Source organism: Mobula hypostoma, chromosome 4 (genome assembly GCF_963921235.1).
Source record: "Mobula hypostoma chromosome 4, sMobHyp1.1, whole genome shotgun sequence".
In the NCBI taxonomy this organism is placed as follows: Eukaryota; Metazoa; Chordata; class Chondrichthyes; order Myliobatiformes; family Myliobatidae; genus Mobula; species Mobula hypostoma.
This window is the reverse complement of record NC_086100.1, coordinates 45,711,885-45,734,613: the sequence shown is the minus strand read 5'-3', so window position 1 is coordinate 45,734,613 and position 22,729 is coordinate 45,711,885.

Sequence of the window (22,729 nt, the reverse complement as noted above, 5' to 3'; positions counted from 1 at the left end):
GTATAGGTGCAGTCATGTCACATACAGTGCCTATAAAAAGCATTCTCCTTCCCCCTCCACCCTCCCCGGAAGTTTTCATGTTCTATTGTGGATATTGGCCTTTTGACACTGATCAATAGGAAAAAGACTCCTTAGTGTCAAAACTGAAAACAGATCTCTACAAAGTGATTTAAATTTTTATTTTATTTTATTTTTATTTGGATAAGGTAGTCACAAGTAATACACAAACTTTTCTTTACATATATAACATTTTCCTTTTTTTTGTGAGTAAATCTATATTAATTTTTACATTCACAAGTGCACATTGAGATAATATAGAAAATAATTAGGCACTCAAATAGATATTTATGTGCAATTGTAATTCCACTCTATTAAACTAAATAATGATAATAGTTATAAAAATTATTAATAATAGTGGTTGAATACTAATTTCCATGTATCTCTTCTGATCCATTTCTTTCTGGTCCAAAATTTCCCCAGATCTTTTATTTACTTGTGTTAATTCTACATTTTCCAGAAAAAAAGAACAGTAAACATTCGAGCCAAGGGTGCTTACGTTAACACTATTGCTATGTTGGTGAGACAAACAGTATAAACCATTCAGAGAGTCATCTAAAGTCTGCTCACTCTGGGGTTATAAATTCAATCCATTTATTCTAAATTTGATTTTTTTTTTCCTTTTGAATTCTCAGAGAGTAGGTCATCTTTTCCATTTTAAATATTTCCAAAGTGATTTCATGCCAATCTTCTAATGTAGGTGATGTTGGATTTAACCACTTTCTGGTGATTGATTTCTTACTTGCTGCTAAAAGGGCCTGCAGCAGTTTTATATCTTTCTTCTGTTCCAAAAACAATACATGCCCCAAGTAGAGAGTCTCAAAGTTCAGAGGTATCTGAGTCTTAAATACCTTAACTAATGTTCTGTGAATACCTTCCCAATATAAACTTAATTTAGAGCAATCCCAAAAAATATGGAAATGATTTGCCTCCTTGGAGCCACACCTTCTCCAACACGCCACATTTGTGTCTTTATATTTTTCCTGGTATGGGGTCTTGAAGTATCTTATAATATTTTCCCAACAATGTTCTCTTCAAATCAAAGAGTTAATTGAAGACCATTGGAAGCTGCATATTTTCCCCCAAGCCTCCTCTGAAATTACCAACCCCGCTTCTTTCTCCCACTTCTCCTTAACATGCAATGTGTTTTCATTTTTGGCATGAGAGAGGGCATTATATAATCGAAAAATTGATTTACTTGGTATTGAACTGTAAGCCAAATTCAGAATCTTGAAAAATTCTAATTCTACTTTTGGTAAGTCTGTATATCTACAGCTTTGGTTAACATGCTCTCGTATTTGAAGGTACCTAAAGAAGCTATTGTGTTCTAGGCCATGTTTGTCCTGCAGGGATTGAAAACTTTGTAGTACACTTTTATGTGTGAATGAGAGGTAGGTTGTAAGACCTTACTTTATCCACATTTCAAATCTTTTATCTCCTCTGCTGGGAAGAAATTTGGTATCATAAGCACACCATCTGTAAAGTCTTAACATGTTATTGATTCCACATGAATTAGCCATCTTCTGCCATACTTTTAATATGAGATTTATCCAGCTGTTTTTAATCTTTTCCAATTGGGCTATCAATCGTTTGTCTGCTATTGAGGCCTGTAGAGGAAAACTGTCAATCAATCCAAATCCTATTTCCTTCCATCTAGCCTTATATTCCCTATTGCACCAATATAACAGAGGGGTTATCTGTGAAGCATAAAAATAATTTCGCAAACAAGGAAGTGCCATACCTCCTCCTCCCTTTCCTAACTGTAAGGTGTTAAATCGGATTCTAGGTTTCTTTCCTTGCCAGATAAAGCGGGAAATCCATTTGTCCCATTCCCTGAAATGATTATCTTCCACCTCCACAGGTAAAGTCCGGAAAAGGTAAAGTAACCGAAGGAGAATATTCATTTTTATGGTACTTATCCTTGAATTTAAACTTTAAAAAGGGGTAAGATTCCACGTATAGTGATCTAAATTAATTGCAAATGTAAAACACAAAATAATCGAAGGCATAAGTATTTACCAGGTCTTCACTGGTGCTGCCATTTGGTTTCAGAAGTCAATCATTTGTGAAATGGAGATCTTTTTTGGGAGACCTGTGTGCAGTTGAAGTGCTTCAATTGCTTGTAATAAAATTACAACGATATCTGGAAGGTCTAACTGCTGATGAGTCAACATCCTGACAAAAACGATATCATGAAGACAGAAGGACACTCCAAGCAACTCCATGAAAAGGTTATTGAAAAGCACAAGTCAGGAGATAGATACAAGAATATTACCAAGTCACAAAGTATCTCTTGGAGTACAGCTATGTCAATCATCAAGAAATGGAAAGAATATGGCACAGATGTAAATCTGGCTAAGGCAGGACATCCTCAAAAACTGAGTGACTGTGCATGAAGGGGAATTGTGAGGGATGCTACCAAGAGACCGATGATAACCCTGGAGGAGTCACAAACTTTAGTGGCTGAGATGGGAGAGACTGCGCATACAACTGTTGCCGGGTGCTTCACCATTTGCAGCTTTATGGGAGGGTGGCAAAGAGAAAGCCGCTGTTAAAAAAAGCTCACATGAAATCACGGCTAGAGTTTGCCAGAAGACATGTGGGAGACTTTGAATTCAGCTGGAAGAAGGTTCTATGATCTGATGAAACCAAAATTGAGTTTTTTGGCCATCAGGCTAAACGCTATGACCACACATCATCAAAAACACTCCATCCTTACCGCGAAGAATGGTTGTCATTGCATCATGCTGTGGGAATGCTTCACTGCAACAGGCCCTGGAAGACTTGTAAAGGTAGAGAGTAAAATGAATGCAGCAAAATACAGGGAGATCTTGGAGGAACACCTAATGCAGTCTGCAAGGGAACTGCAACTTGGGAGAAGATTTGTTTTCCAGCAGGACAATGACCCCCCATAAATCCAAAGCTATACAGGAATGCCTGAAAAACAAAGTTAGTGTCCTGTAGTGGGCAAATCAGAGGCCAGATCTTAATCCAATTGAGAATTTGTGGCTGGACTTGAAAAGGGTTATTCACTCACGATCCCCATGCAGTCTGACAAAGCCTGAGCAATTTTGTAAAGAAGAATGGGGAAAAATTTCAGTGTCCAGATGTACAAAGCTCATAGAGACCTATCCACACAGCCCCAGCCTGTAATTGCTGCCAAAGGTGCTTCTACTAATTACTGACTTAAAGGGGGTGAATATTTATGCAAACAATTATTTTATGTTTTCTATTTGTAATTAATTTAAATCACTTTGTAGATATCTATTTTCACTTTGACACTAAAGAGTCTTCTTCTGTTGATCAGTGTCAAAAAAAGCCAAATTAAATCCACTGTGATTCACTGTTGTAAAACAATAAAACATGAGAACTTTCAAGGGGGGTGGGGATGAATACTTTTTACAGGCACTGTGTTACGAGGGATGGAAGTGAATGCTTTGCATCACATTCCCTTACCACTGTAGAGAAAAGTTACGCACAGATTGACAAGTAGGCCTCGAGTCTAGTATGTGGTATAACGTGTTTCAACAAGTACCCGTATGGGAGAGAGTTTACCTCATTGCTGATCATCAACTGCTCACACAGAAGGATGTTCCACTTACTGCTACAGCACAACGCAGAGATGGGTTCAGTTCCTTGGAGGACACATTTACAAGATTGAATTTTAGAGGATGACCAATTAGGGAAATGCTGATGGCCTGTCCCACTTACCCTTGGAAAAGGAAATATCTGAAAAATTTATAGAAGAGGGCACTTCTCTTGACATATTGCATTCACTTAATTTTACCTATAACCCGTATTGAATTATTAAAACAAAGAATATTTAATCAAATAAATACATTTACAATATTAGTCAAATATTACCAATGGAGTGGTTAGAAAGTGGAACAAATTGCTACAAGCAGAGGGAAATTAAGATTCCAGATTAAGACTCCAGACAAGTGTGTCAGGGGGAAAGGGGATATTTTGTTAGGCTTACAGAACATAAGAAAATGTTGGGGCAGGCTCAAGTGTAACATTAATATTTACCAGGAACGGATGAGCCAAATAGACTGTTTCTGAACAGTAGAAGCTTTATAAGTAACTTTCGTAAGTTTCCCGTTTAGAGGCTGAATCAAAAAAACAGTTTAAACTAAAATATTCTGGTTTTTTTTTAGAATAACTCAGCCAATTTGGGGGTAAAAGTCTTTTGACAAAATATTTCTGTTTGTTTCAAAAAATAATGCGTAATTAATTTACTTTATTATACTAATTCTAACTGATGAGATACATTGAGTATTCAAGAAGTTAGTCCGTGCAAATCTATATCTTATGTATCATATATCCATTTCAGGTGATCAGTTGCATAGGGACTTATAAAGTTCCAGCAAATAAATCCTGTTCAAAGAAAATCACAACGCCATGCAACGATTTTGACTTAATTTCAAACAATACATTTTTTTTGTATTCTTCTAATAGCTTATCAAGGACTGGATATTTTCTTTTAACCGCAATACACCTTTAAAAGATATTCAGTGGCTTTTTTGCCACTGGTTTATTAGCTGGCTGCTTGGTAGATAGAGAATTCTGCATTAGAAGTACATCACCAAACTGGATTAAGGATTGTTCAGTCTAATCAAGGGGTGGGTATCTGCAGGAGAGATCTTTCAGATTTGCTGTGATCAGGAACTGACCTGATTGAAGATATGGATCTGATCTCAGCTGGGGTACTCTGGTTTCAAATGGCTTGGATTGTAGCGAAATAAAGCAGAAAATGATGGTCAGTGGTGGTCCCTAACAGCAGCTAACGATCTCTAATAGTAGATGAGGTAACAGACAGATTGCAGGGGAGTGGGGATTTACTGGAACATAAAACAGTAGAGCACTGAAGAAGCCATTCAACTCATGATTTTCTGTCACTTTTAGTTATAATGGGTGACTTCAATCTACATATAGATTGGGTGAACCAAATTGGTAAGGGTGCTGAGGAAGAGGATTTCTTGGAATGTATGCGGGATAGTTTTCTGAACCAACATGTCGAACCAACTAGAGAGCAGGTCATTCTAGACTGGGTATTGAGCAATGAGGAAGGGTTAGTTAGCAAACTTGTTGTGCGAGGCCTCTTGGGTAAGAGTGAACATAATATGGTGGAATTCTTCATTAAGATGGAGAGTGATATAGTTAATTCAGTAACAAAGGTTCTGAACTTAAAGAAGGGTAACTTTGAAGATATGAGACGTGAATTAGCTAAGGTAGACTGGCAAATGATACTTAAAGGGCTGATGGTGGATATGCAATGGCAAGCATTTAAACATTGCATGGATGAACTACAACAATTGTTCATCCCAGTTTGGTAAAAGAATAAACCAGGGAAGGTAGTGCACCCATGGCTGACAAGGGAAAGTAGGGATAGTATCAGTTCCAAAGAAGAAACATACAAATTAGCCAGAAAAAGCAGCACACCTGAGGACTGGGAGAAATTCAGAGTCCAGCAGAGGAGGATAAAGGCTTAATTAGGAAAGGGAGAAAAGATTATGAGAGAACGCTGGCAGGGAACATAAAAACTGATTGTAAAAGCTTTTATAGATATGTGAAAAGAAAAAGATTTGTTAAGACAAATGTAGGTCTCTTACAGTCAGAAACAGGTGAATTGATCACGGGGAACAAGGACATGGCAGACCGACTAAATAACTACTTTGGTTCTGTCTTCACTAAGGAGGACATAAATAATCTTCTGGAAATAGTAGGGGACTGAGGGTCTAGTGAGATGGAGGAACTAAGGGAAATACATGCTAGTAGGGAAGAGGTGTTAGGTAAATTGAAGGGATTAAAGGCAGATAAATCCCCAGGGCCAGATGGTCTGCATCCCAAAGTGCTTAAGGAAGCAGCCCAAGAAATAGTGGATGCATTAGTGATAATTTTCCAAAACTCTTTAGATTCTGGATTAGTTCCCGAGGATTGGAGGGTGGCTAATGTAACCCCGCTTTTTAAAACGGAGTGAGAGAGAAACCGAGGAATTATAGACCGGTAAGCCTGACATCGATGGTGGGGAAAATGCTAGAGTCAGTTATCAAAGATGTGATAACAGCACATTTGGAAAGCGGTGAAATGATCGGACAAAGTCAGCATGGATTTGTGAAAGGAAAATCATGTCTGACGAATCTGATAGAATTTTTTGAGGATGCAACTAGTAGAGTGGATAGGGGAGAACCAGTGGATGTGGTATATTTGGATTCTCAAAAGGCTTTTGACAAGGCCCACACAGGAGATTAGTGTGCAAACTTAAAGCACATGGTATTGGTGTGGATAGAGAATTGGTTGGCAGACAGGAAGCAAAGAGTGGGAATAAACGGGACCTTTTCAGAATGGCAGGCAGTGACTAGTGGGGTACCGCAAGGCTCAGTGCTGGGATCCCAGTTGTTTACAATATATATTAATGACTTAGACGAGGGAATTAAATGCAGCGTCTCCAAGTTTGCGGATGACATGAAGCTGGGCGGTAGTGTTAGCAGTGAGGAGGATGCTAAGAGGATGCAGGGTGACTTGGCTAGGTTAAGTCAGTGGGTAAATTCATGGCAGATGCAATTTAATGTGGATAAATGTGAGGTTATCCACTTTGGTGGCAAGAACAGGAAAACAGATCATTATCTGAATGGTGGCCGACTAGGAAAAGGGGAGGTGCAACGAGACCTGGGTGTCATCGTACACCAGTCATTGAAAGTGGGCATGCAGGTACAGCAGGCGGTGAAAAAGGCGAATGGTATGCTGGCATTTATAGCGAGAGGATTTGAGTACAGGAGCAGGGAGGTACTACTGCAGTTGTACAAGGCCTTGGTGAGACCACACCTGGAGTATTGTGTGCAGTTTTGGTCCCCTAATCTGAGGAAAGACATTCTTGCCATAGAGGGAGTACAAAGAAGGTTCACCAGATTGATTCCTGGGATGGCAGGACTTTCATATGATGAAATACTGGATCGACTAGGCTTTTACTCTCTGGAATTTAGAAGATTGAGGGGGGATCTGATTGAAACGTATAAAATTCTAAAGGAATTGGACAGGCTAGATGGAGGAGATTGTTCCCGATGTTGGGGAAGTCCAGAACGAGGGGTCACAGTTTGAGGATAAAGGGGAAGCCTTTTAGACCGAGATGAGGAAAAACTTCTTCACACAGAGAGTGATGAATCTGTGGAATTCTCTGCAACAGGAAACAGTTGAGGCCAGTTCATTGGCTATATTTAAAAGGGAGTTAAATATGGCCCTTGTGGCTGAAGCGATCAGGGGGTATGAGAAATAGCAGGTACAGGGTTCTGAGTTGGATGATCAGCGATGATCGTATTGAATGGCAGTGCAGGCTCGAAGGGCCGAATGGCCTACTCCTGCACCTATTTTCTATGTTTCTATATCTGTGTTAAATGTCCTCCTCCTGTATATCGTCCACGGCCCTCCATTCTCTCCACATTCATGTGTCTATCCAAAAGCCTCCTAAACACCACCAAACTGCCCATTTTCATCACTATAGCTGGTACTCCATTTTAGGTACCTACCACTCTCTGTATAGAAAGCTTTCAGCTCACATTGCCTTTAGACTTTCCTGCCTCTAAACTGAAAGGACGTGACCTCTGACATTTGACATTCTTGATGTCTGACCCTCTGCTCTAATTGACTGCCTTTAAGATCCTCTGTCAGTCTCCCCTCAGCCTCCTACATTCTAGAGAAGGGCTTCCCAATCTGGCTTATGCCATGGAGCAATATCATTTAACAAGGGGTCCGTGGACCCAAGGTTAAGAACTGCAGCTCTAGATAGAGAAACTCAAGTTTATCCAACCTTTCCTTATAGCTCACACCCTCTAATTAAGGCAGCATCTTGGTAAAATACTCCTTCACTCTTTACTAGGCAGCATTCATAGCTTGGAGGAAACACTCTTGCTCCATCTGGGTAACAAGCAGTGTTGTTTTAAGACACTTACCTCATGGTTTATGACTTCCTTGCCTGCTTTCAGCTGCCAGGTTTATGAGACCAAAGAAACCAAGTTGACTGTGGTTAAACATAGAACATGATGGCAGGTAGTCTTATTCAAAAATTCAAATCTCAAACTCTCCTGTGAATTGGTTGTGCGTGCCTTATGATGAAACCATAATTGCTAGTTTCTGTGCAAGCTTTAGCTTTTTAATCTCTTGCCCAAAAGAAGCTCACCGATTATTAGAGATTAGAGGTTAAATTTCTGCTTCTTATAAATAAATCATTCAGCCAATATGCTTTAACTCAGCATGCAGTTTATGGAAGTACACTAGGTACATTGTAATAAGCTTGACAAGTAGAAATATGTCATCATTATTTATAATATTTTACAGAATTATTTGATTGCTCCAATTTTTTTTAAAAAGTATTAAAATCTAATAACTTGCAATATACAGTACTCATCCAGTTTAGAAAGAAAAATATACAGAAACAATGAAAAATATTAGTCATAAAATCATGGAGTTGTACAGAAATGAGCCCTTCAGCCCATCACAGTGATGCTTTCCTTTTTGCCAACCTACACTGATCTCATTTGCTTGCATTAAGTTTGTATATTTTTTAAGGCTTACCTGTTCATGTTCTTATCTAAATGAGTGTTAAATGTAAAGATTGTATCTGTTTCCATCCCTTCCTCTGACATTGAGTTTTAGATATCAACCCCTTTCTGTGTAAAATGTACTCTCCTCAAATCCTCTTTAGAACTCCTTCCTCTCACTTTGTCTTTTCCTTCTTGTTTTGATACCCCATATCACAGGAGAAAAGCTCTTACTGCCATATACAGCGGCCATTGCCAGAGTGGACTGAGTCAGAATGGGACGGCTTTGGCTCAAACAGGCTTCGGTGAGAACAGGCAAAGGCCAGGGTAGGTTCCGGTAAGTTTTTTGTTCAGATTGTTTAGAGTAGAGAGAATGCCAGGCAGGATGTTGGAATGCTCCTCTTGCAGGATGTGGGAAGTCGGGGAGCCCTCCGGTGTCCCTGACAATGACACCTGCAAGAAGTGCATCCAGCTGCAGCTCCTAACAAACCGCGTTAGGGAACTGGAGCAGGAGCTGGATGACCTGCGGATCATTCGGGAGAACGAGGAGATTATAGATCGTAGCTACAGGGAGGTAGTTATGCCAAAGGAGCAGAGGACAGGAAATTGGGTCACTGTCAGGCGAGGGAGAGGAAAGGGCAGGCAGAGCAGGGTTCCCCTGTGGCCATTCCCCTCAGCAACAAGTGTACCGCATTGGATACTGTTGGGGGGGATGACTTACCTGGGACAAGCTGCAGTAGCTGGATCTCTGGCATTGAGTCTGGCTCTGCAGTGCAGGGGGGGGGGGGAGAGGAGAGCGGTAGTGATAGGGGACTCGATAGTTAGAGGTCCAGATAGGAAGTTCTGTGGTCGTGACAGAGAATCCAGGATGGTTTGTTGCCTCCCAGGTGCCAGGGTCAAGGATATCTCTGACCGATTGCATGACATTCTGAAGTGGGAGGGTGATCAGCCAGATGTCATGGTGTACATCGGTACCAATGACATCGCAAGGAAGAGTGAGGAGGTCCTGGAGAATGAGTATAGAGAGCTTGGTAGGAAGTTGAAAAGCAGGACCTTGAGGGTGGTAATCTCAGGATTGCTACCTGTGCTACATGCCAGTGAGGGTAGGAATAGGATGCTCTGGAGGATGAACAAGTGGCTGAGGAACTGGTGTAGGGGGCAGAGTTTCAGATTTCAGGATCATTGGGACCTCTTCTGGGGCAGGTGGGACCTGTACAAGAGAGACGGGTTACACTTGAACTACAGGGGGACCAATATCCTTTCAGGGAGGTTTGTTAGTGCTATTGGGGAGGCTTTAAACTAGATTTGCAGGGGAATGGGAACCAGAGTGCCAGAGCTGACAGTGTGGCTGGGGTGAAAATAAATGATGTTAAAAGTTCAAGCAAATCCGCCAATAGAAAGGTTGTGAGTGGTGGTAAAAATCTTCTGAAGTGTATATATTTCAATGCTAGGAGTATTGCGGCGAAGGCGGGTGAGTTGAGGGCGTGGATTGACACGTGGAATTATGACGTTATAGCAATTAGTGAAATTTGTCTACAGGAGGGGCAGGACTGGCAGCTTAACATTCCAGGGTTCCGAAGTTTCAGATGTGATCAAGGCAGAGGAATGAAAGGTGGGGGAGTAGCATTGCTTGTTAGGGAAAATATCACAGCAGTGCTCAGGCAGGACAGATTAGAGGGCTTGTCTACTGAGTCTTTACGGGTGGAGCTGAGGAACAGGAAGGGTATTGCCACATTAGTGGGATTGTATTACAGACCACCCAATAGTCAACCAGACTTGGAAGAGCAAATCTGCAGAGAGATAGCAGGCAACTGCAGGAAACATAAAGTTATGGTGGTAGGGGATTTTAATTTTCCATATATTGATTGGGACTCCCATACTGTTAGGGGTCTAGATGGTTTAGAGTTTGTAAAATGTGTTCAGGAAAGTTTTCTAAATCAATATATAGAGGAACCAACTAGAGGGGATGCAATATTGGATCTCCTGTTAGGAAACGAGTTAGGACAAGTGACAGAAGTCTATGTAGGGGAGCACTTTGGTTCCAGTGATCATAACACCATTAGTTTCAACTTGATCATGGACAAGGATAGATCTGGTCCTAGGGTTGAGGTTCTGAACTGGAAGAAGGCCAAATTTGAAGAAATGAGAAAGGATCTAAAAAGCATGGATTGGGATAGGTGGTTCTCTGGCAAGGATGTGATCGGTAGGTGGGAAGCCTTCAAATGAGAAATTTTGAGAGTGCAGAATTTGTATGTTCCTGTCAGGATTAAAGGCAAAGTGAATTGGAATAAGGAACCTTGGTTCTCAAGGGATATTGCAACTGTGATAAAGAAGAAGAGGGAGTTGTATGACATGTATAGGAAGTAGGGAGTAAATAAGATACTTGAGGAGTATAAGAAGTGCCAGGAAATACTTAAGAAAGAAATCAGGAGGGCTAAAAGAAGACATGAGGTTGCCTTGGCAGTCAAAGTGAAGGATAATCCAAAGAGCTTTTACAGGTATATTAAGAGCAAAAGGATTGTAAGGGATAAAATTGGTCCTCTTGAAGATCAGAGTGGTCAGCTATGTGCGGAACCAAAGGAAATGGGGGAGATCTTAAATAGGTTTTTTGCGTCTGTATTTACTAAGGAAACTGGCATGAAGTCTATGGAATTAAGGGAAACAAGTAGTGAGATCATGGAAACTGTACAGATTGAAAAGAAGGAGGTCCTTGCTGTCTTGAGAAAAATTAAAGTGGATAAATCCCCGGGACCTGACAGGGTGCTCCCTTGGACCTTGAAGTAGACTAGTGTTGAAATTGCAGGAGCCGTGGCAGAAATATTTAAAATGTTGCTGACTACAGGTGAGGTGCCGAAGGATTGGAGAGTGGCTCATGTTGTTCCGTTGTTTAAAAAAGGATCGAAAAGTAATCCTGGAAATTATAGGCCAGTAAGTTTAACATCGATAGTAGGTAAGTTATTGGAGGGAGTGCTAAGAGACAGAATCTACAAGCATTTGGATAGACAGGGACTTATTAGGGAGAGTCAACATGGCTTTGTGCGTGGTAGGTCATGTTTGACCAATCTATTGGAGTTTTTCGAGGAGGTTACCAGGAAAGTGGATGAAGGGAAGGCAATGGATATTGTCTACATGGACTTCAGTAAGGCCTTTGACAAGGTCCCGCATGGGAGGTTAGTTAAGAAAATTCAGTCGCTAGGTATACATGGAGAGGTTGTAAATTGGATTAGATATTGGCTCAATGGAAGAAGCCAAAGAGTGGTAGTAGAGAATTGCTTCTCCGAGTGGAGGCCTGTGACTAGTGGTGTGCCACAGGGATCAGTGCTGGGTCCATTGTTATTTGTCATCTATATCAATGATCTGGATGATAATGTGGTAAATTGGATCAGCAAATTTGCTGATGATACAAAGACTGGAGGTGTAGTAGACAGTGAGGAAGGTTTTTAGAGCCTGCAGAGGGACTTGGATCAGCTGGAAAAATGGGCTGAAAAATGGCAGATGGAGTTTAATACAGACAAGTGTGAAGTATTGCACGTTGGAAGGACAAACCAAGGTAGAACATACAGGGTTAATGGTAAGGCACTGAGGAGTGCAGTGGAACAGAGGGATCTGGGAGTACAGATACAAAATTCCCTAAAAGTGGTGTCACAGGTAGATAGGGTTGTAAAGAGAGCTTTTGGTACATTGGCCTTTATTAATCAAAGTATTGAGTATAGGAGCTGGAATGTTATGATGAGGTTGTATAAGGCATTGGTGAGGCCCAATCTGGAGTATTGTGTTCAGTTTTGGTCACCAAATCACAGGAAGAATATAAATAAGGTTGAAAGAGTGCAGAGAAGGTTTACAAGGATGTTGCCGGGACTTGAGAAACTCAGTTACAGAGAAAGGTTGAATAGGTTAGGACTTTATTCCCTGGAGCGTAGAAGAATGAGGGGAGATTTGATAGAGGTATATAAAATTATGATAGGTATAGATAGAGTGAATGCAAGCAGGCTTTTTCCACTGAGGCAAGGGGAGAAAAAAACCAGAGGACATGGGTTAAGGGTGAGGGGGGAAAAGTTTAAAGGGAACATTGGGGGGGCTTCTTCACACAGAGAGTGATAGGAGTATGGAATGAGCTGCCAGACGAGGTGGTAAATGCGAGTTCTTTTTTAACATTTAAGAATAAATTGGACAGATACATGGATGGGAGGTGTATGGAGGGATATGGTCCGTGTGCAGGTCAGTGGGACTAGGCAGAAAATGGTTCGGCACAGCCAAGAAGGGCCAAAAGGCCTGTTTCTGTGCTGTAGTTTCATTGGTTCTATGGTTCTACCTTATTTATGTTTCTTATAATTTTGTATAGCTTCACCAGGGCGTGCCTTAGCCTTCTTCATTCAGGAAAACAAGCCCAGCCTGCCTCATTGCAAAGTCCACCAATCCAGGCAATATCCTGGTAAATCTCCTCTGCACTCTGTCCAGCTGAATTATATCCTTTTTATAGTGTAGCTACTAGCACAACACACTGTACTCCGCGTGAGACCTAGCCAATGCTTATAAAGTTCCAACATTGCATCGCAAACTTTATGGTGGTTGTCCGACGATGACAGCAGCCCTGTACAGGAGAGTTCTATTCCATTGGTATAGGTATTGGTATTGGTTTTATTATTGTCTCAGGTCTCTGTCTCTCTGGCTATCCATCCCATAGGATGGTGATGGTTCCTTCCAGTCAGTTAGTGGGGAACCGCACTCCTCAGAAAGGAATAGCATGTGCATGAGTGGATTTTTAGGTGAGTAGGGGGCTGCACAGGTCCAGACCCATCCTCTCGATATCCCCTCCCGGATCCAGCTGCATGGTTGGGTCCAAGACGGCTGGGAGAAGTTCTGTTGCAGTGAATGGCCAGGCTAAGCTTCGATGCAAGGGATGCCCTTCCCGCGCTTCACGACACGTGTTTGCTAGATGGCCGTTGACCCTACAAGAGGGTTCATCGCCCTTTGACAGGTCTTGTTTTTCGTCCTGCAGGGTGTCTAGCAACCCTCCTCACCAGGCAAGCCTGGTGGGGGAGCCAGTTCAGTCGCCAACCACCCGACCATGCGACAGGTAGTACTGGGTTACATGGTACCAGTAGCACTCAGACGAGTGACCTGATGAGTCTCATGTACTAATACAGTGAAAAGTTTGTCTTGCATACTGTTCATACAGATCAAATCTTTAAGCTAGAATACAGTAAGGTAAAACAGTAGCCAAGCAGATTAAAGTATAAAAGCTACCAAATAGGTGCAGTGTAGTGAAACAATAAGGTGCAAGATCATAATGGCATAGTCTGTGAGACCAAGAGTTCATCTTACAGTACAAGAGATCTTTTCAAGAGTTTAATAACAATAGGATAGGATAGAAGCAGTCCTTAAGCTTGGTGGTACATGCTTTCAAGGTTTTCTATTTTCTGGCTGTTAGAAGAGAGAGAAGAGAGAATGCCTGACAATTGAACACAAACATGCCATATCTCAACTTTTTATCAGATTTGTGATCCTGCTGAGCTTTAGACAACCTTCCTTGTTAATCAGAACATAACCAACTTTCATGTCATCTGCAGACTTAATTATCATACATTTTACATTTGCATCAAATTCATTAATACACATCTCAAACAACAAGTATTCCACACAGAGTGCTGCAGTACAATACTTGTCAAAGTATATGTACACTAATCCTATACCTTTGGACTTTTTCCAACTATTTTCCTACCACTGGCTTAGCTGGTCTGTAGTTGCCTTTTGCTTATCCGCATTGCTATTCTTTAAAAAAAAGACAAGCTTTGCTTCTTTAGGTATAAAATAACTGAGAACTCAAAGCAAAATACTACTGATGCAAGAATCCTGAAATATAAATAGGAAACAATGGAAATACTCAACAGTACAAGTAGCATCGACAGGAACTAAACAAGATGAGTTAACATTTCAAGCCAATAAATTTCCGCAAGTGACACCTGACCTACCAGACATTTCCAGTATTTTCTGTTTTTAATGCCAAGTACTGGTAAACAATCACGGAATACATGAACCTCTCAGATAAAAGTTTGAGAAATTTCTAAACAAATCCTCGGATTTATACTGTTTTAACAGTGTGTTATTTTTCTAAAACAATAAAGAACATTTATAAGAACATAAGAAATAGGGGCAGGAGTAGGCCATTTTCACGGTACTGATCATTAATCCCCTATCTTTCTCTTAATTTCCTTTGATTGTGCCATGGTTCTGACTGTTAATTTCCCATTTGCTTCTAACTCTCTTTGATGACAGCACACCTGGTTTCCATCAAGACCTGCAGCATAAGAACCCTGGCATTATAACTACTAGTCACCAGATCGTTGGTTTTGCTGTGTGGTAATTAATGTTTCCCAGCCGCTTAGGACTGTGTGTTCTAAGTTTTGCTTCATTTTCAAGGTATACCTATGAAACTCCGTCTCTCGGTGTCCAGGGTCCGTGTCAAGGCTCCGTGTCTAGATCCCTCCTGTTTACTGTTCAATGTTCACATCCGAGTAAGCATCCTAACTCAATCTCTGTGCCTGTGTCCAGCACTTGGGTCCACTTCATTCGTGGATTGCAACAGAACGATCTGGGCATAATGGACCCACCGGACACAAATACTGTGCAACAAGCCCTCGCCAGCCAGGGCTCCCTACTGGGTCTGCACAATCAACTTCTCCAGGATGTCACGGAGAACCCCCGTTCTTTGTCTACTAATGTAACGAATTTCAGTGACCAGGTGGACCAAGTATCCACTCATTTTACCCCATCCACACCTGGAACTTTGTCTAACCAGCCCAGACAGCCTGTAGTGGAAACTCCCTACGTGTCAGCAACACCTCCACCAAGAGAGCTGCACGTACCTGAACCAGAACACTAAGCTGGGGATTTGGGGGAGTGCCGGGCCTCCCTTCTGCAATGCTCCTTGGTGTTCGAACAACAGTCATCCATGTACTCCACGGATAAGTCAAAGATAGCTTATATCATGGGGTTGTTGCAGGGAAGTGCCTTAGCATGGGCTACAGCTGTTTGGGATAATCAACTGGATATCCGCTTTTCTTTCCCCACCTTTATCGCGGAAATGAGAAAGATCTTTGACCACCCTGTCCATGGTAAAGATGCCACTAAGCGTCTACTCACTCTCCGTCAGAGCTCACACAGTGTTGCCAAATATTCCGTGGAGTTCCGGATGTTAGCGACCGACTCGGGGTGGAACAATGAGGCACTCCAAGGGGTATTTCGGAATGGTCTCAGCGACATGGTGAACAACGAGTTGGCGGCAAGAAATGACACCGACAGCCTGGATTCCTTAATCTCCCTAGCCACCAGGCTGGACAATCGTCTTCGAGAATATCACAGGGAAAGAACAGGTCATCCAGCACCTTTGGCCACTCCACAGCACTCATTACCATCTCACACCAGCCCAAGCCTCTCTTCTCCTCCTGCTCCTAGAATAGCTCCCAGCCCGACCGTTTCCACCGCCCCGGGAAAGGAGCCCATGCAGCTGGGACTGAACCATCATTCTCCCACAGAGCGACTCTGGAGAGTGAGACAGGGGGAATGTCTCTATTGCACCCAGTCCAGCCACTTCCGTGCTACCTGTCCCCTTCAGCCTAAAGGGAAGGCTCACCAGTAGAAAGGAGGACCCTGGAGAGCCAGACAGCATTCCCTTCCGTCCCCCGAGCCCGGATGCAGATCCAAGCTACTTTATGTTACAACCAACAGTCCCTGCCTCTGTCAGCTGTAGTGGACTCCAGCGCTGAGGGAAACCTTTTGGGTGAAAACATAGCTTCCCGGGCCGGAATTCCTCGGGAGCTGTTGAGTACCCCGCTGGAAGCCCGGGCACTGGACAACAGACTCCTGGCCCAAGTCACACACTGCACACCACCCCTGTCTCATATTCTCTCCAGGAACCATTGGGAACAGGTACGATTTAACCTAATTTCCTCTCCTCAAGCTCCTATAGTGCTTGGGTACACCTGGTTAAGCTGCCATAATCCCCATATTGACTGGTCCAACGGGAAGATAGTCAGCTGGAGTCCATTCTGTCACTCCACTTGTCTACAATCGGCCCTTTCCCCTGTGAAAGTCACTGCGACCTTGTCTGCCACTGAAACCCCTGACTTATCCAAGGTTCCAGCAGAATATCACAATCTGGGAGAAACTTTCAGCAAACAAGGGGCTCTTTCCCTACCTCCACACCGCCCTTACGATTGCGCAATTGGCTTTCTACCCGGAACCCCTCTACCCACCAGCTGGCTGTATAACCTGTGCTGGCCAGAAAGGGAAGCAATGGAGACTTACCTTAATGACTCTCCCGCGATGGGCATTATCCGAACCTCATCTTCTCCTGTCGGCAACGGGTTCTTGTTTGTGGGGAAGAAAGACGGCTCATTGTGCCCCTGCATTGACCACTGTGGCCTGAACAACATCACCATAAAGAATAAGTATCCACTGCCCCTTATCAACTCTGCTTTCGAGCACCTTCACGGAGCCACCATCTTCTCTAAGTTGGACCTATGAAGTGCCTACCACCTGGTGAGGATAAAGGAGGGAGGTGAGTGGAAAACAGCTTTTAACACCCCTCTTGGTCACTTCCAATACCTGGTCATGTCATTCGGCCTCACCAATGCCCCCGCCATCTTCCAAGCTCTGATAAATGATGTCCTTAGGGACTTTATTAACTGTTTCGTTTTTGTTTATTTAGACAACGTCTTAATCTTCTCCCGCAGTCTTCAGGAACACACCCACCATATCTGTCAGGTTCTGCAGAGGCTTTGGGAGAACAAACTATTCGTGAAGGCTGAGACGTGCGAGTTTCAGGTCTCTTCTGTCAGTTTCTTAGGGTACATCATCGAAAGCGGGCAAGTAAGGGCAGATCCCGAAAGGATCCGGGCTGTGGCGGACTGGCCAAAACCCACGACACTCAAACAACTCCAGCAATTGCTGGGGGTTCGCAAACTTCTATCATCACTTCATCAGGGATTACAGCCAGGTGGCATCGTCCCTTACTCAAGTCACCTCTCCTGCGACCCCTTTCCACTGGACCCCCGAAGCAGACTCAGCCTTCTCGGAGCTGAAGGGGTATTTCACCTCCGCTCCCATCCTGGGCCAACCAGACCCCTCTCGCCAATTCATTGTGGAAGTCGACGCCTCTAACTCTGGAGTAGGAGCAGACCTCTCCCAATGCTCCGGCCCAGACTAAAATCTCCATCCCTGCGCCTTCTTCTCTCGCCAGCTATGGAACTATGATGTAGGGAACCGGGAGTTACTGGCCATCAAACAGTGGAGTGGAGGTACTGGTTGGAGGGAGCGAAACATCCATTCATCATCTGGACTGACTCAACCTGACCCAGGCAACGGAACCTCCAATCACCTCTTCATGCCTGACTCGGTTCTGTCTCAGGTTCTCCAGTGGGGGCACACTTCTTGTTTCGCCTACCATCCCGGAATCAATCGAACTCTGTCCCTTCTGAAGAGACATTTCTGGTGGCCCTCCATGGACACTGACACCCGTTCCTTCATCTCTGCCTGTTCTGGTTGTGCATGTGGAAAAGCCTCCCACTGACCACCTGCTGGGTTGCTTCATCCCCTACCTGTCCAGAGCCGCACCTGGTCTCACATTGCACTGGATTTCGTTACTGGACTACCCCCTTCACATGGGAACTCTGCCAGACTCACCATGGTGGACCGCTTCTCCAAGGCATTGCACTTCGTAGCCCTTCCCAAACTCCCTACAGCCCATGAGACAGCCGACCTCCTTGTTCTTCACGTCTTCCGCCTTCATTGTATTCCCTCTGACATTATTTCAGACCAGGATCCCCAATTCATCTCTCAAGTCTGGAGATCCTTTTGTCAAGCCCTTGGAGCCTCAGTAAACCTGTCTTCCACTTCCATCTGCAGACAATTGGTCAAACAGAACAAGCAAACCAAGATTTGGAAGCAGCACTGCGCTGCATAACCGCCAACAACCTGTTATCCTGGAGCACCCATCTCGTTTGGGTCGAGTACGCCCACAACTCCCTGGTCAGCACCGCCACCGGAATGTCTCCCTTTGAATGCTCCCTCAGCTACCAACCCCCTCTGTTTCCCACACATGAAGATGACATTGCTGTGCCTTCTGTTCAGGCCCATCTCCGCTGGTGTCGCAAGATCTGGAAGGATGCACGCGCGGCCCTGCTTCCCTCAGCCAACTGCAACAGGAAGATTGCTGATCATCATCGAATTCCTGCACCAAATTATTGCCCTGGCCAGAAGGTTTGGCTCTTATCAGAAGATATCCCCCTTAAGAATGAACCCAAGAAACTCGCCCCTCTCTACCTGGGACCATTCGAGATTGAGAGTATGATCATCCCCTCGGTGGTCAGACTCAAACTGCCCGGATCCATGCACATTCATCCCACATTCCACATCTGAAACCTGTGTCTGTCAGCCCTTTGTGCCCTCTTGCCGAACTCCCTCCACCCGCCTGGATCATTGATGACCACCCAGCGTACACTGTCCAGCAAATACTGGATGTGCACCGCCGAGGCAGCGGCTCCAGTACCTGGTCAATTGGGAGGGATATGGTCCAGAGGAACGCTTCTGGATTCCCCGCTCCTTCATCCTGGACCCTTCCCTCATCCGTGATTTCCATCGAGACAATCCAGACAATCCAGATCGGCCTGGAGGCTCCCGTTGAGGGGTGGGGTATTGTCACTGTCCCGATCGTTAACTCCCTATCTTTCTCCTAATTTCCTTTGATTGTGCCACAGTTCCAACTGTTAATGTCCCATTTGCTTCTAATTCTCTTTGATGACGACACACCTGGTTTCCATCAAGACCTGCAGGATAAGAACCCCGGTGTTACAACCACTAGTTGCCAGATCGTTGGTTTTGCCTGTGTGGTAATTAATGTTTCCCGGCCGCTTAGGACCGTGTGTTCTAAGTTTTGCTCCAGTTTCAAGGTTAACCTATGAAAGTCCATCTCTCTGTGTCAAGGCTCCGTATCAGACCTCCGTGTCCAGATCCCTTCTGTTTGCTGTTCAACATTCATGTCCGTGTAAGCATCCTAACTCAATCTCCGTGCCTGTGCCCGGCACTTGGGTTCACTTCATTCGCTCATTGCAACAGCCATCTGTCTTGTCAAGCCTGCTGTACCATTCAATAAGATCATGGCTCATCTGGCCATGGACTCATCTCCATCTATCTGCCTTTTCCCCATAATCCTTAATTCCACTCACAATGAGAAGGGGTTGCAACTTTTTTTCCTTATTCTCAAATACTCTTGTCGTATTAATTGATGTTGCATTATATTTCATGGCACCCACGTCCCCAATTATTCATCCAAGTTCTTGTTTTGTTTTTCATGTTTCTTTAAAAGAAAACATGGCTAAAGTTTTTGGTATTAATCCTTTTAAAGATGCAGATACTGTAAATACAGATGAGTTCTTCCAGAATGCATAAAATTGCACCTGGTCTTTAACCAGATTTATTGTGTTCACAGCAACTGTCACAATGATGCAGAGACCTGCATCAAAGTTGTAGTTGTAGCTAAAGCAAGGTGATCACATTTATATTCAGTCTGTGTCAACCGACTAAAATCTAAATGATAAATAAAAGTATTGAACAGAGGATCTGTCCTTGAATTAGAAGAGCAGTATTTAAAAAGACTTAAACAGCAGGAATTCTGCAGATGCTGGAAATTCAAGCAACACACATCAAAGTTGCTGGTGAACGCAACAGGCCAGGCAGCATCTGTAGGAAGAGGCGCAGTCGACGTTTCAGGCCGAGACTCTTCGTCAGGACTAACTGAAGGAAGAGTGAGTAAGGGATTTGAAAGTTGGAGGGGGAGGGGGAGATCCAAAATGATAGGAGAAGACAGGAGGGGGAGGGATAGAGCCAAGAGCTGGACAGGTGATAGGCAAAAGGGGATACGAGAGGATCATGGGACAGGAGGTCCGGGAAGAAAGACGGGGGGGCGGGGGGACCCAGAGGATGGGCAAGAGGTATATTCAGAGGGACAGAGGGAGAAAAAGGAGAGTGAGAGAAAGAATGTGTGCATAAAAATGAGTAACAGATGGGGTACGAGGGGAAGGTGGGGCCTTAGTGGAAGTTAGAGAAGTCGATGTTCATGCCATCAGGTTGGAGGCTACCCAGACAGAATATAAGGTGTTGTTCCTCCAACCTGAGTGTGGCTTCATCTTGACAGTAGAGGAGGCCGTGGATAGACATGTCAGAATGGGAATGGGATGTGGAATTAAAATGTGTGGCCACTGGGAGATCCTGCTTTCTCTGGCAGACAGAGCGTAGATGTTCAGCAAAGCGGTCTCCCAGTCTGCGTCGGGTCTTGCCAATATATAAAAGGCCACATCGGGAGCACCGGACACAGTATATCACCCCAGTCGACTCACAGGTGAAGTGTTGCCTCACCTGGAAGGACTGTTTGGGGCCCTGAATGGTGGTAAGGGAGGAAGTGTAAGGGCATGACTTAAAAAGACTTAAAGCACTTTACAGTTCAACATGAAACTGCACATTTAAAATCAGTTAAAAGGTGTCAAAAAGTCACCATGCATTATTAATCTATATGCATGAAAAATGAACTATTGCAGGTCCTTTAAAAGGCACTGAATCATTAAAATCCAAGTTTATTACCAAAAAAATACTCCATTGAGAAATATAGATTCATAAGAAGGATGATCCCTCCAAAGCTGATGCAGGAAGTTAAGGATGATGTTAATTTGCAAAGCATAGTAGCAGGCCAAAAAAAAAATGAGAAGACTCTAGAAACCAGCAAAGAATTGCTAAAACATTACATTATGTGAACATATTAACAAGATGTAGAAAATAGACAGAATTACAATGAATATAAAACTGAAGTAAATTTTAGTCCCTTAATAAATGAGAGGAAAGTACAAACAATGAAAGATGACAAAGTGACAGAAAGTTTGAACCAACATTTTGTTTCCATCCTCACAGCAGAGGACACTAAAGGCTTCCCATGTATACTGGAGTATCATTGGCCAAAAGGAAGGACAAACATAAACAAATCCTTGAGAAAGTTACTCAGTAAACTAAAAGCACTAAAAACTGTTAAGTCCCTCGGACCTAATGATCTACATTCTAGGATGTTAAAAGAAGTCTGTTAAGATAGTGGGTGCATTAATTATGATACTTCAAAATTCCCTTCATCCTGAGATCCAGTTGACTAGCAAACCCCTTCTCAAAGCAAAAAAGTGGAATCAGAAGGCCAAAAGCTCTAATATGTCAGTTATGCTGACATGTGTTATTTGGAAATGGACTTCATTATTAAAGACAAAATATTCAGGACATTTAGAAAATCACAATATAATCAAGCAGAATTAATGTGATTTTATCGAAGTGAAATTGTGCATGGACAATGTTATCAGAGTTTTTTTGAAAAAGGAACAAGTAGGATGGATAAGGGGGAATTAGTGCATGTAATGTATTTGGATTTCAGAAAGAATACAAGAAATAGGAGCAGGAGTAGGCCACTTTTGCCTTTCAAACCTGTTCTGTTATCTTTCAATATCCAGCATTCCTTTGATTGCTTTAATGTGCAATTTAGTGGAAAATATTTCGAAGACGGTGCCATGGTTCCATATAGAAAATGCTCAAATAAAGCAAGAGCTCCTGGAATTAGGGTATTAGGGCATGAATGGAGGACTGGTTAACAAACAGAAAATAGAGAGTCAGGATAAATACATCACGGACTGATTGTGATATTGTACCAGTGGATGCCAGAAGAATTAATGTTGAAGTCTCAACAATTTACAGTCACTAGTAATTATGTAGATGAAGAAACCAACTGTACTGTAGTGAACTTTTCTGAATATACAAAGTTCCATAGGAAAGCAAGTACACAGGTTGTCTATATAGATAGGTTAAATGAATGGGCGATAATTTAACAGCACAAGTGTAATGTAGAAGATGGGAGATTATCCCCTCTCACAGGATAAATAGAAAAGAAGAACATTATGTAACTGGAGGTAGCCTACAAAATACAGTGAAACAGTTGGATAAAAGTACCTGAATTGTACTTTAAACACAGAAAATTTTCCTGTAGGTACAACAATTAATGACTAGGTAGAATGAAATACTGGCCTTGATTGCAAAAGGAAGGAGTGTAAAAGAAG